This window comes from Pteropus medius, unplaced genomic scaffold (genome assembly GCF_902729225.1).
Source record: "Pteropus medius unplaced genomic scaffold, Ma_sr-lr_union100, whole genome shotgun sequence".
Classification (NCBI taxonomy): domain Eukaryota; kingdom Metazoa; phylum Chordata; class Mammalia; order Chiroptera; family Pteropodidae; genus Pteropus; species Pteropus medius.
Window position 1 is genome coordinate 466171 of NW_024352785.1, and position 14998 is coordinate 481168.

The window sequence follows — 14998 nt, forward strand, 5'->3', positions numbered from 1 at the left end:
AACATATTCATAAACCTACTGTTCCCTTTATTGGAGAATTTTAAATAAAATTCATTACTTTTTTAATACTTTTGAATTTAAAATGTACTTGAAGTGGTTTATTTATCCTTGGCCAGTTACCCCTTGAGACTCAATTTTATAAAGCTGATTTAAATGATCACTTAAACATGAATTACTGTTACTGGTTATCTTCTATTTACATTATCTTGAAGGTCAGTATAATGCAGCACTGACCATGATGACTGGGTCCCACTGAGATGAAGAAAGAGGCAGGACATTCAGAAATGGCCCCAGCTTGCAGCAGAGCAGAGGTATGATTTGAGTAGATAGAAAGCTGTTTTTCTGGAATGAATTGGCGGAAGTAAAAAGAAGTTACTAGTGTTATTACATTATCAGATTCTTCCTAATCTGTATGATTTTCAATATAGACATTTAAGAAAATTTTAAATTTTGTAGAAAGCTGAAGACATTTTGATTAAATATGAAACATAGTGAAAATTACAATTATTTGGTTACGTTTTTTCCTGTCAAAATATTACGTGAATAAATAAAAGATTATTAGCTTTAAAAATATATATCTATTGAACATGTACAATGTAATTATGAAAATTCTGATTTTTTTTTGCTTGAAAACCATGTGCTTCGAAATCTGGCACCATCTTTTATGAGATTCAAAAGTCTTCTTTCTGTTGTGTTGTTTATTTAATTTATGAGGCTTTTCTCAAAACTGAACTAGTATTAGATGGTTCCTCAAAACAGTGACAAATAAAAGAAGATACATAGAAATGTTTGGAAAGGGAGATGAGTTATCCTGGCCTGATACTTTTTATGTTTCCTCTTTCTGCTGTCTTTCTCTGTACATCCATATGTAAAACCCAAAAATTATTCTTAAGAGTTTTGTGGGAACCAAGTAAGACAAGAGGAAATGTTTAAAACTGCTTTCTGACCTCTAATAGTGGTGATGCTGTTTTTGAATACCACTAATAGTTTAAAAGTGCTTATCAGAGCAACTCTTTACTGCCTTAATTTGTGTGTACAGATTGCTGTTGGTGTTGTTACTATCTGTTTTGTATCAAATTTGCTAGCTAATTTCCTTTTTAGCTAAGTGATTTTCTTAATGGCTACCCTTTTGACAAACAAAGAAACCTTAGGTGCTCTGAGAGGAAAAACCAAATTTAAGAAATCATGGTAAAAAAGATAAGGAACATCTGTATTCATGCTGCTGCTATGTTGTTGGTATGGGAGAAAATCTGGTGATTGACCTTGATTCTTGACTGAGGTCACAAAAATATGCATAATTTGGCCTTTATCCATAAAACAAATAGCAACAGTCCCCATTTAAAGCAGGGATTTGATTTCCTTTGTTTTGGGTGTGGACAGGGTAATCTTTTTCAGCCTTATCATGAGAGGATTTAGTGTTTTCCAGAAATATTTTAGAATCTCCATTTTGACAGGAGCATTTTGTTTGAATGCATATTTTATTAACGAAGGGTTATTAAGAAATCCAAATACCCAACAGCATCAATGAGAGCCCCCATGATCTGGTGAAAGATTTTTGGATTAGGACCCCTGAAAGGGATAGTGGGCATTAATATTGGAGAGCCAGTTTAAGATTTATTTTAAACGAGTTTAGATGGGACCAAGTCAATGAAGACAACACCAGAGTGACTGGAACCTCTTGAGCCAGCAATCTGAGAGCTCCACTGAGCCTTTATGAAGTCAGTCTTCCAGAGTTGCCCTTCACCTATGCTAGGGACCAGGTTTATAGGTGAATAGTCTCGGACTCTTATATACCCATTTGTGCCTCGACAGCCTGTGAATCTGACATAGTACCAAAATGTGTGTTTATTCATCAGATACCATCTCAGAGCTTGGGCAGTGAGATTGGGTATTTGCATTTCCACACAGCAGAAATCCATCTTTTGAAATAAATCAAGAAAATATTATCTTCCTAGTGTTTAAGTAGGAGTCATTTTTGTTCTTGCAAACCTGGTTACAATTCTGCCATCGATCTGTCTATATCTATCTATCTATCTATCTATCTATCTATCTATCTATCTATCTATCTGTCTGTCTGTCTGTCTGTCTGTCTATCTATCTATCTATCTATCTATCTATCTATCTATCTATCTATCTATCTATCTATCTATTTTTCAAAATTGTCATCACAGAACTTTATTAAAAGCATTAGTTCTCAGTGGTTTTACCTAAAGAGGTAAACCTAAAGAGTAAGACCAGTTTTAATCTTACTCTTCAGATAACAATTGATTCATCCACAGTGTAGAATGTTGTAGATTCCATTGAGAGATGTTCTGCTTGTATTAAGTTTATTTAGGTGACATTGGTTAATAAAATTAGATAAATTTCAAATGTACAATTCAATAATACATCATCTGTATATTGCTTTGTGTGTTCACCACCCACCTAAAGTCAAATCTCCTTCTCTCACCATATATTTGACCCCTTTTACAAACCTTTTCTACCTCCTCCCCACCCCTCTTTCTCTCTGGTAATCATTAAACTGTTGTCTGTGTCTATGAGTTTTTGTCTGTCTTATTTGTTTGTTGCTCTCGGTTTTATGTCCCACATATGAATGAAATCATATGATTCTTGACTTTTTCCATCTGACTTATTTCGCTTAGCATAATATTCTCAAGATCCATCCATGTTGTTGCAAAAGGTAGTATTTTATCTTTTCTTATAGCTGAGTAATATTCCATTTTATATATGTACCATATCTTCTTTATCTAATCATCTATTGAAGGATACTTCAGTCGTTTCCATGTCTTGGCCACCATGAATAATGCTGCAATGAACATATGGGTACATATATTTTTACAGATAAATGTTTTTACATTTTTGAGGTATAGATATTTCAGAAGAGAGATTGCTGGATCGTATGGTAATTCTATTCTTAATTTTTTTGAGGAGCCTCCATACTGTCTATACCAGTTTACATTCCCACCAGCAGTGTATGATGCTTGCTTTTTCCCTACAGCCTCTCCAACGCTTGTTATTACTTGTCTTGTTTATAAGGGTCATTCTAACAAGTGCGAGTGAGGTGATAGCTCATTGTAGTTTTGATTTTCATTTCCCTAGTAGCTAGTGAAGTTGAGCATCTTTTCATAGGTGACCATTTGTATGTCTCCTTGGGAGAAATATCTGTTCAGGACCTCTGCTCATTTTTTAATTGGGTTGTTTGTGTTTTTGTTGTTGAGTTGTATATTTTGGATATTAGCCTCTTATCAGAAGTGTTATTTGCAAATATCTTCTCCCCTTTGGTTAGTTGTCTCTTTGTTTCGTTGATGGTTTCTTTTGCTGTGCAGAAGCCTTTTATTTGATATAGTCCCATTCATTTATTTTTACTTTTACTTCCCTTTGCTTTGGGGTCAAGTTTATAATATCCTCTCTAAGACTGAGGTCCATAAATTTAGTACCTATGTTTTCTTCTATACATTTTACTGTTTCAGATCTTATATTTATTTCTTTGATCCATTTTGAGTTAATATTTATGTATGTTGACCTATAGCAGTCTAGTTTTATTCTTTTGCATGTGGCTTTCCAATTTCAATAAATGGTTTATTGAAGAGGCTTTTTTCCCTCCATTGTATGCTTTGGCTTCTTTCTTGAAAATTATTTACTCATATAAATGTGAGTTTATTTCTGGGTTCTTAATTCTGTTGCATTGGTCTGTGTGTCTGGTTTTTTGCTAATATTATGGTGTTTTGACTATTGTTGCTTTGTAGTATAATTTGAAATCAGGGAGTGTAAAACCTCCAGCCTTGTTCTCAAGATTGCTTTGGCTATTTGGGGTCTTTTGTGGTTCTATATAAATCTGATGATTTTTTTGTTCTATGTCTTTAAAAAATGCCATTGATATTTTAATCGAGATTGCATAAAATCTGTATATGCTTTGGGTAACATATGTTACCTCTTTATTTTTGTTTATTAAGCACACCACAGTCAGACAAGATTAGAGAAAACAGTGAAAGAGAAAGTATTTGTCTCTATTCCATCCTTTCATTTGATTCTCCTTGTACTTTCACCTCCTTCATTTTCTTTCCCTTGGTCGCACATCACATTCAGGACCTCTATAACCTGTCAGTTTCCCTTATTGCAGTTTAGCCACCTGCTGTCTTTATAACTATGAACAAGTTACTTAACCTCTTTGTGCCTTGATTTTCTTACTTATAAAATGACAATAGACTATTACCTACATCATAAAGTCATTATGAGGATTAAATGAATTAAGATATAGTACCTGATTGTACAAAGTACTGAGTGACCAGTTATGAAATAATTGCTAATAGAACCTATTAATAGGGTAATGGTAGGAGCCATACACTTCATTGCCAAGTGTGAAATGTTAAACAAGACAGAATTATGAATTCTTTATGTGCAGCAGCACAGAAGCTGGCGTTTTGCTTTTTCTGTGTGAATCCACCTGTAGAATGTCTTAAAGATACAAACGACTGTTGGATCATTCCTCAGAAGACTATTGGTTGGTAAGAAAATGTCCTGAGACTCCTAGGAATCATTTGAATTTGTTGTTTTTATTGGAAAGGGAGACGGTAAGCACATAGCGTAGAGGTGGTTGGTTATTTTATGTATTCATTTATCTCACAGTAAACATGGAGCTTTCTTTATCCAATGTGAATGTTCTAGATTATGTGGCCATTATAAATCTTATTTTGAAATTAATTTCTGGCATGGTAAGTATATTTCTTTTTGAAGCATCACATTTTTAAACATTTAGAGTATAACCTCACTCATTTGAGAATACTGTATACAAAATAATTTTAAAGCACTTTTTTGATTGTGTATTTTCAGAAGGTAGCTAATGGCTTTTGACCTGCTATACTAGCATATAGAACTGAATGTCAGGCAGAATATTTTTTAAAAACTGCATTTTCACCTTGTTTAATCAAGCACAGTAATTCTTTTTGAGATCGCATTGCATATTTTCCCAAGCGGTTATTGATAAAGATATGTCAATTTGGTAGGAGAAAGAAGAGAAAATTATAATATTATAGCATTTAGGTCTTAAGAATATTTAAATATATCCAGATTGGTAAGTACAAATATTTTAATAAATAATATCATATCTGATATAATTACATGTGAAAAGCCATTTAAAGTACATAGTATCAGCCTTACATCTTCCCCATGTCTTTGGGCCATTGTTATAAAAAAAATCACATATTTTAATTCACACACTTTTCTTCTTAATTTCTATTTTCTCTTGAAATTTATACAGTATATTTCACGGCCTATTTTCACAGAGTTTTTAAGAATTATACATATTAAACAATAATTCTCAAATTTTGTGCAAAAATAGACCATGATATACACTGTATAAATGATAGAGATTGCTCAGGGCTTCAAGGTTAGCATTTTTTGATGATTGTCAGTGTTCATTTCACATTAATTATTGGCACAAGTTCTTATACAACTGTAGTCTTTGCAATCATGTGCCACTTAGTTTGTATATTGAAAAATACTCTGATTTAAGCTTTGTTGAATTTTTGAGATGAAGATGTGTATGCAGCTTGAGTAATGCTCAGTTTACCTTGTGGAGTGGGTGACTAATAAAATGACAGTGTAAAGAGTTGTATTTTCTGTACTGAACATATTGGGGCTGGCATTTTGCCACTGAACTATATGATGATGAAAGAAGAATATTGTTTGTATGCTTTGCACTGAAGGCTTAATTTCTGAGGCTGAGCTCCAGTTTTGTTTATTCCCTCAGGTAATTATTGGTTTTCAAGATGCAAAAGTGTATCATTGGATTTTTTTTTTTAAAAATGGTTAAACTTGTATTGTCCTTTCTTTAAATTTAGGCACTAAAAATTCTCACACATCAAAGTAGTTTGTGATTCTCATTTGTGTCTGGAGAGTTAATCATCTCAGTAATGCTTTGAAGTTAGCTTTTTCTCTCTCTCTTTCTTTTTTTCTTAACCCAGCATGGGTTCATGAATAAAACTAACCACTCTGATAGATATAATATATTATTATTTTTGCCTATGGCTCTTGCTAATAAAAATTCAAAATCTGGTTAGTTTGCTGGAATCAAATCAATGTAGTATATGGCATACTTTTTTCCTGTTATGAAGCCCTCTCACAGAAAATAGGTAGGGAAAAAAAGCATGAGGATGGAAAGAAAAGACAAAGCAGTTCAGGGTTAAATATAGTTTAGCTTTTTTTGGCCTATTTTGTGGTTAGTCTGTAATGTGTACAAGAGTTTTTACTTCTCACTGCCCTACAATCCTTAAAATTCCTATTCCTTAGGACTAAATTCATAAAAATTCCTATTCTTTAGTCAAAGTATATGAATCTGCTGTTTTGTGAACGAGTTACCAATAACAATGGTAGTAACAATTTGATAAAGTGTATGTGTGTGTTTTAAATGCAGCTGGATAAGACTATACGCTGAAGAATAGGGTAAGTGATGAATAGGTATGTGATTGATAAAATAACTTGGAATTTTTACATTTGCTAAAATTAAGTCATTCTGTCTACAAAATTATCTAATCACTAAATCACATAGGATTTGGCATTTTAGGGAATAAGGATGTTTTCCACTAACATCAACACAGAACAGAATTGTGATTGGATGCTTTCTTCAGAAGGCAACGTGTGAATTTAGAAACCAGAGAACATGCCAGAAATAGGCTGATGAGATTGTAGAAGACATTCCATACTGGAACCAGATATTAGGCTCAGCTGGAAAGACCCTTAAAGTGCAGTTAGGGGAATACAAATAAGGAGCTAATTTAGCAAATTTTACACGTATATATCACCGTGGGTAGGATCATCCCCTCAAGAGTTAGAGACGCCCAGATTTTAACTGTTTGAAGGCAGCTTGTCACTTTGGGGAAATAAATTAACTATAAAATAGGGATAGTAATGGTATCTAATTCATAGTATTATATTAATTATTAATATATAATTAATATATCATATTAAGTATTATGAAAAATAATTACTAAAAATGAAAAATGAATAAATGAAACTTATAGTGAACAAAAAATTTCAATTCCAGAGCCTTGGAAATCTGTTACCATTTATGTATTTTGCGTGTAATGGAACATATTGTTAAACAGGCTCATAGTTGGCCTCAGAATCTTGCTCCCAGAACGCCGGGAAGTTCCTACTATTTTTGTAGAGGTTGGTAACGTGAAACACATTTGTTTTCCTTGAGCTAATTCAACCCTAACCTGTCTTTTGTCTCTTTGTTTTGCTGACAGTCTCCCTAATGCGAATATCAACTCAGTTACACAGAAAAGTAGGAATAGAAAGATTCATTATCAATACATAGTATTCAAGCACTATGCTGGGTGCTTTACAGAGATTTCTGTTAAGTAGGTGATTCCCAAATTTATATTTCCAGTTTCATCCTCTAAGTCAGGCTCCATTCATGAATTCATTATTATTTGGCTCCTTCACTTAATTGTCTAATAGGTGTCTAAACTTATTGCTCACTGCTCACTATCTTTCAGCCAAATTGGGCTTCTTTATGTTCCTTCAGCATTCTAAGTTCATTTCTGTCTTGGATTTTTGTTCTTGATGATCTTTATGCCTGAAAGGCTCTGTCTTTTTATTTTATACATCTTGCTGCTTCTCCTTATTCAAATGTCATTTCTTCTGAGATGGAGGTTTCTCTCTTACAACCGTTAAGCCCATCCGGTCAGTTTCTTATCTCATCATTCTATGATATGATTCTTCAGAACCCTTTTCTATATATATAATATTATTTTATTTAATTGTTTATTGTTTTATTACCCAATCCAGAATGCAAGATTTCTGAGAGCCAAGGCCTTGTATGGTTTGTTCAACACCGAGGCCTTGTATGGCTTGTTCCAAATACCTGAAACCATGACTAACTCATAGCAGTGCTCTCAACAACTTTCAGAGGTACGATTCTTCTTTTCTTAGTTTTATAGGTGACAAAAGCAAGGCCCAGGGAGGTGTCAGAGCTGAGATATTGACCCAATGCTGTGCTCTAAAAACCTATACTGCAATGCCTCCCTTTGCACAACTGAAGGTCGGGAACATTAAATGAAGGAAGGGGCCCGTGTTGAGTTCTCAGAATTTCCTTTGAGTCCCTGGGCTGGTAGTTATTGTTTCTACCGCATCGTCAGTGAAGAGCTGGTCTTGATCACTTTATATTCTAGTATCCTTGGTTTATTTTCTCTTCCCTTTTCTTTTCGACTTAGTGCCCAAGATACACATGATTAATATTTTATGAGAATACATTTGGTCCTATACTGCTTGGGAAAAACAAACACTGGATTTTAAAAAAGCTCCCAAAGGCCTAGAATTTGTGATTTGGAACCCAGAACCACCTGGCTTGGGTTCTTCCTTTTTATATGCATGCTGTTTTCTGAGCATTTGTTACTTGACAATGGCATTTATTACCTTTATAGCTTTCTTTTTGTGAGTTTATGTTAATAACACAGATAATGCTTTGCTTGTACTTGTCACCTGTTGGCTAGAATAGTTCCACCTCCATGCCTTTCTGTTTCATCCCCACCCCCATGCGAAACATGGTGCTGCAACTAGGCTATTTGTATTGTTTTAGCCAGACACTGTAGAATGAAAGAGGTGGTCTTATAATGTATGTCATTAAAATGTGAAAATATGTTTTAACTTTTGGGGAAAAATGAAAAGAAGAAAAAGAAAACCAGGCAGTTGATTAAAACCGGATAATCTCCTGCATAATAAGTCACACCCAGCAAATTATAGAGGGAGAAGTTATTGCTGCTTTTTAATCTGGAACATTTGGTGTGAGTTGCTGCATTTGACCTTTTAGGAGCTGTTGACCTCGTTTGGGAATTGCCGGTAAACCTGCCTTAATCAGTGAAACAGAAGAAATCTTAGCATTGTGGCACTGACTTGGTTAATTTAAACTGGACACAATACACACACACACACACACACACACACTCACTCTCACTCACTCACTCACTCACTCACTCACTCACTCACTCTGCTGCCTGGACGCCCTTTGTGAGATCCTTGCACAAAAAGATTTCATTCAGAAGCATTATGACCCGCATCCCGCTGTCAGATTCTGTTAGCACTGTTGGTCTTCTTCAGCTGCAAGCAGCATCTTTAACCCCTTTTAAGCTTCCTTTTATTTTTTGAAAACATTATCTGTGCTTAGATTTATACATATATTCTACGTTTTACTCAAAGCTCCTTCTTTGTATCCTAGGGAAAAGGTATTTTAAAGTTCCACTAATTGAGAGACTAAAATGAGAATTTATCTTAAAACTAGCTTTTTTAGAAAAGTATATTAGAACTTAATCCAGTGCTTCCTCTGGGAATTGTAATCAAAATTAGAATCATGAAATGTTGAAATAAGTTTTTGCTATTACAGTAAGCCATCATCTATAATACCTTTGACTTTTTGATTAAAAACATTGAAGGCTTTATAATCCATGTTTAGTTTTGGGAAAACATTAAAGTTAATTGACTCTTGGGTAAGCTCAGAAGTAGTATAGGGATCTAGTCCTGGATCTTTAAATTAAAGCAAAATTAAAATTCTTTAAAGATGAAATTTTGAGTAATTTCAGTCTATTACAGTTTGAATTGAGAAAAGTACCTACACGTTGGGTGCTCTGCTGGGCTTGGTTGCAGAAGAGGGCAGGTATTTGTGTGGGGAAATTTTTTAAAATTGCTTTAGACTGGAAAAGATCAACACCCTTATTTTAAACAGCAAAAAACCTAAGCCCCTTTACCTGATTACTCAAGCTCTTAAATACCCTTACTGGGCCAACTTCTGCTTCCTTATTACCAAATTACGACACTCTTCCAAAATACAAATGAAGCCTTTCAGAGAAGGTGGTATAATCTCAGTCTTTGTGGTTTTGTTCATTATCATTAACTTTAATAACTACTGTTTATTGAAGGCTTGTGATGTGCCAGTACTTTATGCATTATCTTCATCTTCATAACTACAATATGAGGTAGTACTATTGTTCTTCTCTTTTTGAAAATGAGAAACTGATGTTTAGAAAAGTCAGGGATTTGCTCAAAGTGTTAGTTACTCTGAGAAGCTAGGATAGAGCAGAGGAAATAGCCTCTCCGGGTATTAGCTAGACATAGGGAAGGGAAATGGGTAACAAGAGATGCCTCTCCGAAGCCGTAAGTTGACATGAGAATGCCATGGTGAATGAGTATACCACAGGTTATTGGTAAGAAAGAAAAACTAACGCCATGTTGGCTTAATTCTTAAGATATGGTGGATTCGCTGTAAGGGAATATCATAGTACCTTCCTTCTGGCTACCATTAGAAGCAGTAGCTATCTAAGAAAGGAACATATTGGGCAATAAGGGGAGCTAGAAGCTATGTGATAGAAAAGAAATCACAGCATCATTTTCAATATCTGTTCATTTTCATTTCAAAAATAAAATGCCAGTTCTTCTGCTTTACCCTACCACATTAAATTGTTTCAAAGATTAAATGAAATAATTTAATCTTAAACACTTCAAAAAATAATTAGGACATAATACTTTTTTGTTCATTTATTCAATAAATATCCAGTGAATGCCAACTGTAAGGCATGGAGCTATATAGAGAATAAGAGGCCAATATAGACTTTGTCTATACCTGTCAGTAGATTAAGTTGAGTAGGGAAATAAGATACATGATATTAAGGCAGTAGAATGTTTTAAATGCAGTTAGTAAGGTAGAGAACGCTAGAATTTCTGAGGAGGCACCCATAGCTGATGGAAGAGGTGGGTCTTGAAGGACTGGTAGGTTTGGGTTGGTAGGGCGGAAGGACAGGTGTGTGGAGGGGCATGGGGGGAATTGGTAGGTATCTGTGGGCTTACAGGAGGAGGAGGCAGAAAGAGCAAAGGTCTGGAGGAGGGAAAGTATGGGTACATATTAGTGTATCAGGTTGTCTAGTTGGCTATAGCTCCAGTTGCCTGGAGGTAAGTCTGACAAATATGGGCTTAGGTTTAAGCTATGAAATATGCACTTGCTTTAGTAGCCCACAAAGGGAGCCTTTAAAGATTTCAGAGCTTCGTGGTAAACTGGTAAGGCAATGTTTGTTAAAACTCATTAGATACATAGAATGATTAAAGGTGTGAGACACTGAAGTCAGTGAGACCAGAGCCTTATGAGATGACCGATAAAAGAGATCTAAGCTAGAGGGGCAAGTGTGGGACTTGATCGATGACATTTGGTCATTGACTAGATTTAATGGTGATGGGGAGTTAGAACTTTTTGCCATTGGAAATTCTTGTGATACTTTTTCATTAAATCAGTATGAATTTGTTGTAATAACAAATTAAAACTCAAATGCTAATGATAAAATCCTATATACCACTGTCATTTTTCAATACTTATAACATGCTTAACTGGTATTAGGGAAAGTATTGTATCAAGACCGGGGGAGCCAAGTATGCTGCTTAGCTGGGCTAAGAGGAAGTTAACCATAAATTATGAAGAAAATCTAGTTTAGAATGAAGGGCGTTTTTGCCTTATCAGAAAAATGATTTGGGGGAGGAAGCAGACTGGCATTGTAGTTGGCTACTCAAAACTTTAGAAATGCTGGCCAAATATTTTCACAGAAGTAGCACTTTAATCGTCATTTGCCTCGGAATTGGCACTTGCCAACATGATTTCACTTTAAGAAACAAGTTAAGCTCAGGGCCTTGTTGAACTCCAAACTTCAATTTAAGGATTAAGGTGGTTTCATAGGAATTAGATAAGATATATACTACTTTTACAGTCAAGTGGTGATTTCTTTGGGAAATGTGAGCTCACTCCCTGCTCCCACACACACACACACGTGTGTGTGTGTGTGTGTGTGTGTGTGTGTGTGTGTGTGTGTGTAAGAACATTTCTACTTTCTAACTTTCATTTTCTTTCAGTTTTGAGAAATTATAATACTGTTTGGATGCCTGCGAAGCCTTAGGATGCACTGGGAAAAAAATAAGAACTAGATTTTCTAAAGTTTGGGGCAAATCAAAGGGGGTATACAGTCACCCAGGAACAATATATCAGAGGTTAGTGGAGCTAGTGCTATTATTGGGTAGATTATGGACCTGCCCCCAGCTCTATGCTGAGTGGCCTAAGGAGGGTGTTTACTTCACAGGGCCTCTCTCTGCTATCCTTGGGAATCCAAGGAAAGGGGGTAGTGATTTTTGTAGGAAACTGTCAATTTAAGAAAGAGTTTATGATCTTCTCTGAGAAGGTGGTAAGATTGCATTGATCAAGAATTTTAGTGGAGTGGTAAGGGGAAATAGAACACTAAAGAGAACATGACACATTGAGCTGTTTTTGTAGATTGAGGAGAATAAAAACCGAATGAAACCTGAAATTAGGAAACGGAGGTTGGGGAAATTAGGCCCCTTTTTTCTAAAGCAAGCATCTTTAACAGGATACAATCTGGCCACATAGGGCCATTTGACTCACTGATGCTTGATTTCTGTCTGCTTCCATATTCTGTTCAGGCTTTTTTAGTGGTCAGACACCTTGATTTGGTCTTATTTTTTGATAGGCTCTTTTAAAAAATGTACCTTTAAAAAAAAATCTAACAAACTAGCTTTATTGTTGGACTATTTCTTCATGACCATTGCATCTCTGGAAAAGTCAATAAACCTGCTCTCTTTTGTGTGTGTGTGTTATCTAGATAACCTTTATTTGCTTTACCCATCTTAATTCTGTTTAGAGACATGGGTCATATCGCTAGTAAAAATTGTTTGAAACGACCTCGAAATAGTCTGGCTAGTATGTTAGGATCTAGTCCCCTGAACCTATCATAGATTTTCTCTGAGAACAGGTAAACCAGGATTGCAAATTCAGAACACATTTAATGAACTTCTATTTTTCAAATTACAATAGTAATTCATATCCATGGCTAAAAAATGTTTAAAAGTTTAAAAATATATAATATAAAAATTGGAGGACTCTCTGAGTCTAATTGAAACTGCCAGAAGTTAACCACTCCTAGCAATTGGATGTATATCTTCTAGACATTTTTCAATACACATTTAAATAAATAAATACATTTATTTAAAATTTGGATCATATGTATGATGTATAAATATATATATGTATGTGTGTGTATATATACACATACTATTTTCACTTATATCATGGTAAATTTTGCATATAATTTTCACAAAATTTGCATGTTTTGCTTCTCAAAATCAGGATCTCAGGAAGAGCAAGTGAAAGGATAGAAGTAATACCATTTTGTTATAAAGGTTTTTCACTTTATCTAGGTTAAGAAAAACTGACTTATTATGGGTTTTGCGAGGGCTGATTTTACTGTGCTTTCAGAATTCTCCCTAACCTCTACAGTAGTGAAAAGTCTAACCTGTCAATTAGTTTTAAATTTTTTGACGTTTTCCCAGATTGTATATTGGTGCTGTTGTGTTCCATTTTACTATTTTTGTAAGCAGTATTATTGCAATTCATTCGTATGCTATTTTCTCACAAGGGAAACATTAAAAGCGGGCTTAGCTTCACCTAAATTGAAATAGAGATAATAATAGTTCTTTGAAATGGCTTAGATCTAAGTATACAGTACAGAATGACAACCTTCATGTTTTATTGTGTTATGACTGTCTTAAAGAAGATCTGCCAAGTTACTTGCTTATCTTTGCAATTACAGTATTTGCAGTAGAAAAATTAGACCATGGTATTGTTTAAAAACATGTCAATCCAATATTCATGAAGAAGAAAACAATAGTTTTTATAGTACAGATGATAATTATATACTTATTAAAGCATCACATTTGATCAAATAAGCATGATATATCATTATAGACTCAGTTTGATGTTGAAACATTATTATTTTAAACAGTTACTTTAAACCTGGTATTTTTAAGAGGGGTTGCATTCCTATGAATGTGGGTGACAGATGCAGGGCAGGACGGATAGTTCAAAGTGAAGATTTAAATTATGTGTAGCTTTGGGGGTTGTTAGAAGTAGAAGTAATTCTGCCTGTGATAGAAGAGACTTAATCAAGAAGACTACGTAGCAGTAAGATGGCAGATTTCTTCTGATTTTATCTGGGTGTCATAATTAGGCATTTCGCTGGAGGTGTTTTCTGGATAAGTGATGTATCGGTAATGCTTTACTGGAGCTTGGAGATAAATGGAATAGGCAGCTGACGCCTTCTGAAGTAAATAGAGAGGATCAGTTTTCATTGTTATCAGTACGCTGACCACCACCGAAGGCACAGATGTGAGCTTTCTTTTCAGAGGGAATCAAGTGTTACCCCTCAAGGAAAAAGATGTTTGTAATTCAGTAATATTAATGTTTGTTAAATAAGAAAGCCATCTATAAACACTTATACTATGAATACTTGCTGCCTGGAAGCATTATTTATTGAACTGTGACTTTAGAGCTTCAGCTATGAGAAGAATATTGCTAATGGAATCATGTAATGACATTCGTCATTAAAAAGTCACATCGCAATGAATAGATTCAGAATTCATTGAGTTCTCTTGCTCTGTTTCACACTCACCGCTTCTGTGACAACCTTCATTTCCTATTTAGCAAATCCAAGCCTGGTAGCTCTAGCCCCAGGAAGTTGTTAAAGCAATTAAAGGCTTCTGTCTCCCAGCATATTGCTTGGTTACCATAGTACCCTCTGCCTCCAAGTCTCTCCTGATGATGTCAGTATGCATACAGGGGTTGTTCAGAGCATCTACGTGGGGATGATTCACCCTGCAATAAAGCCCCTCTCCCCGTTGCTGGGTTTCCAGTGCGGTTTCAGATGTCCATAGAAATGGAAGGTAAGTGCCTTCTTTTGCATATCAAAGAATTACTAAATTCCTCTATTTTTCTCTTTTAGGTGTATGAATGGTTTCTTGTTTCTAAGATATACTACTGACTGAAATCATAGTGTATTGGAGCATTTCAGCCAATTACCTAGAACAGACACAGTGTGTACTTAAAATACGGTGTGTGTGTGTGAATGCATACATGGGACAGACATAAAATAACTGAATGCACAATGTAATGCCTTCT

At 34.9% G+C, this 14998-nt stretch overlaps 1 protein-coding gene across 12 annotated transcripts in view; it reads left to right on the forward strand.

Moving 5' to 3' along the window:
• The first annotated feature begins 207 nt into the window (after positions 1-207).
• The window catches only part of PAM (peptidylglycine alpha-amidating monooxygenase), a 221986-nt gene continuing 207195 nt past the window's right edge, over positions 208-14998 (forward strand). For 11 of the 12 annotated variants that reach the window (XM_039848361.1, XM_039848365.1, XM_039848367.1 and 8 more), the window contains exon 1: positions 213-311. The gene's annotated coding sequence lies outside the window, so the exon portion shown is untranslated. Of the gene's footprint in view, positions 312-14998 lie in introns of all 12 variants that reach the window. The other variant, XM_039848359.1, reaches the window with a different exon arrangement.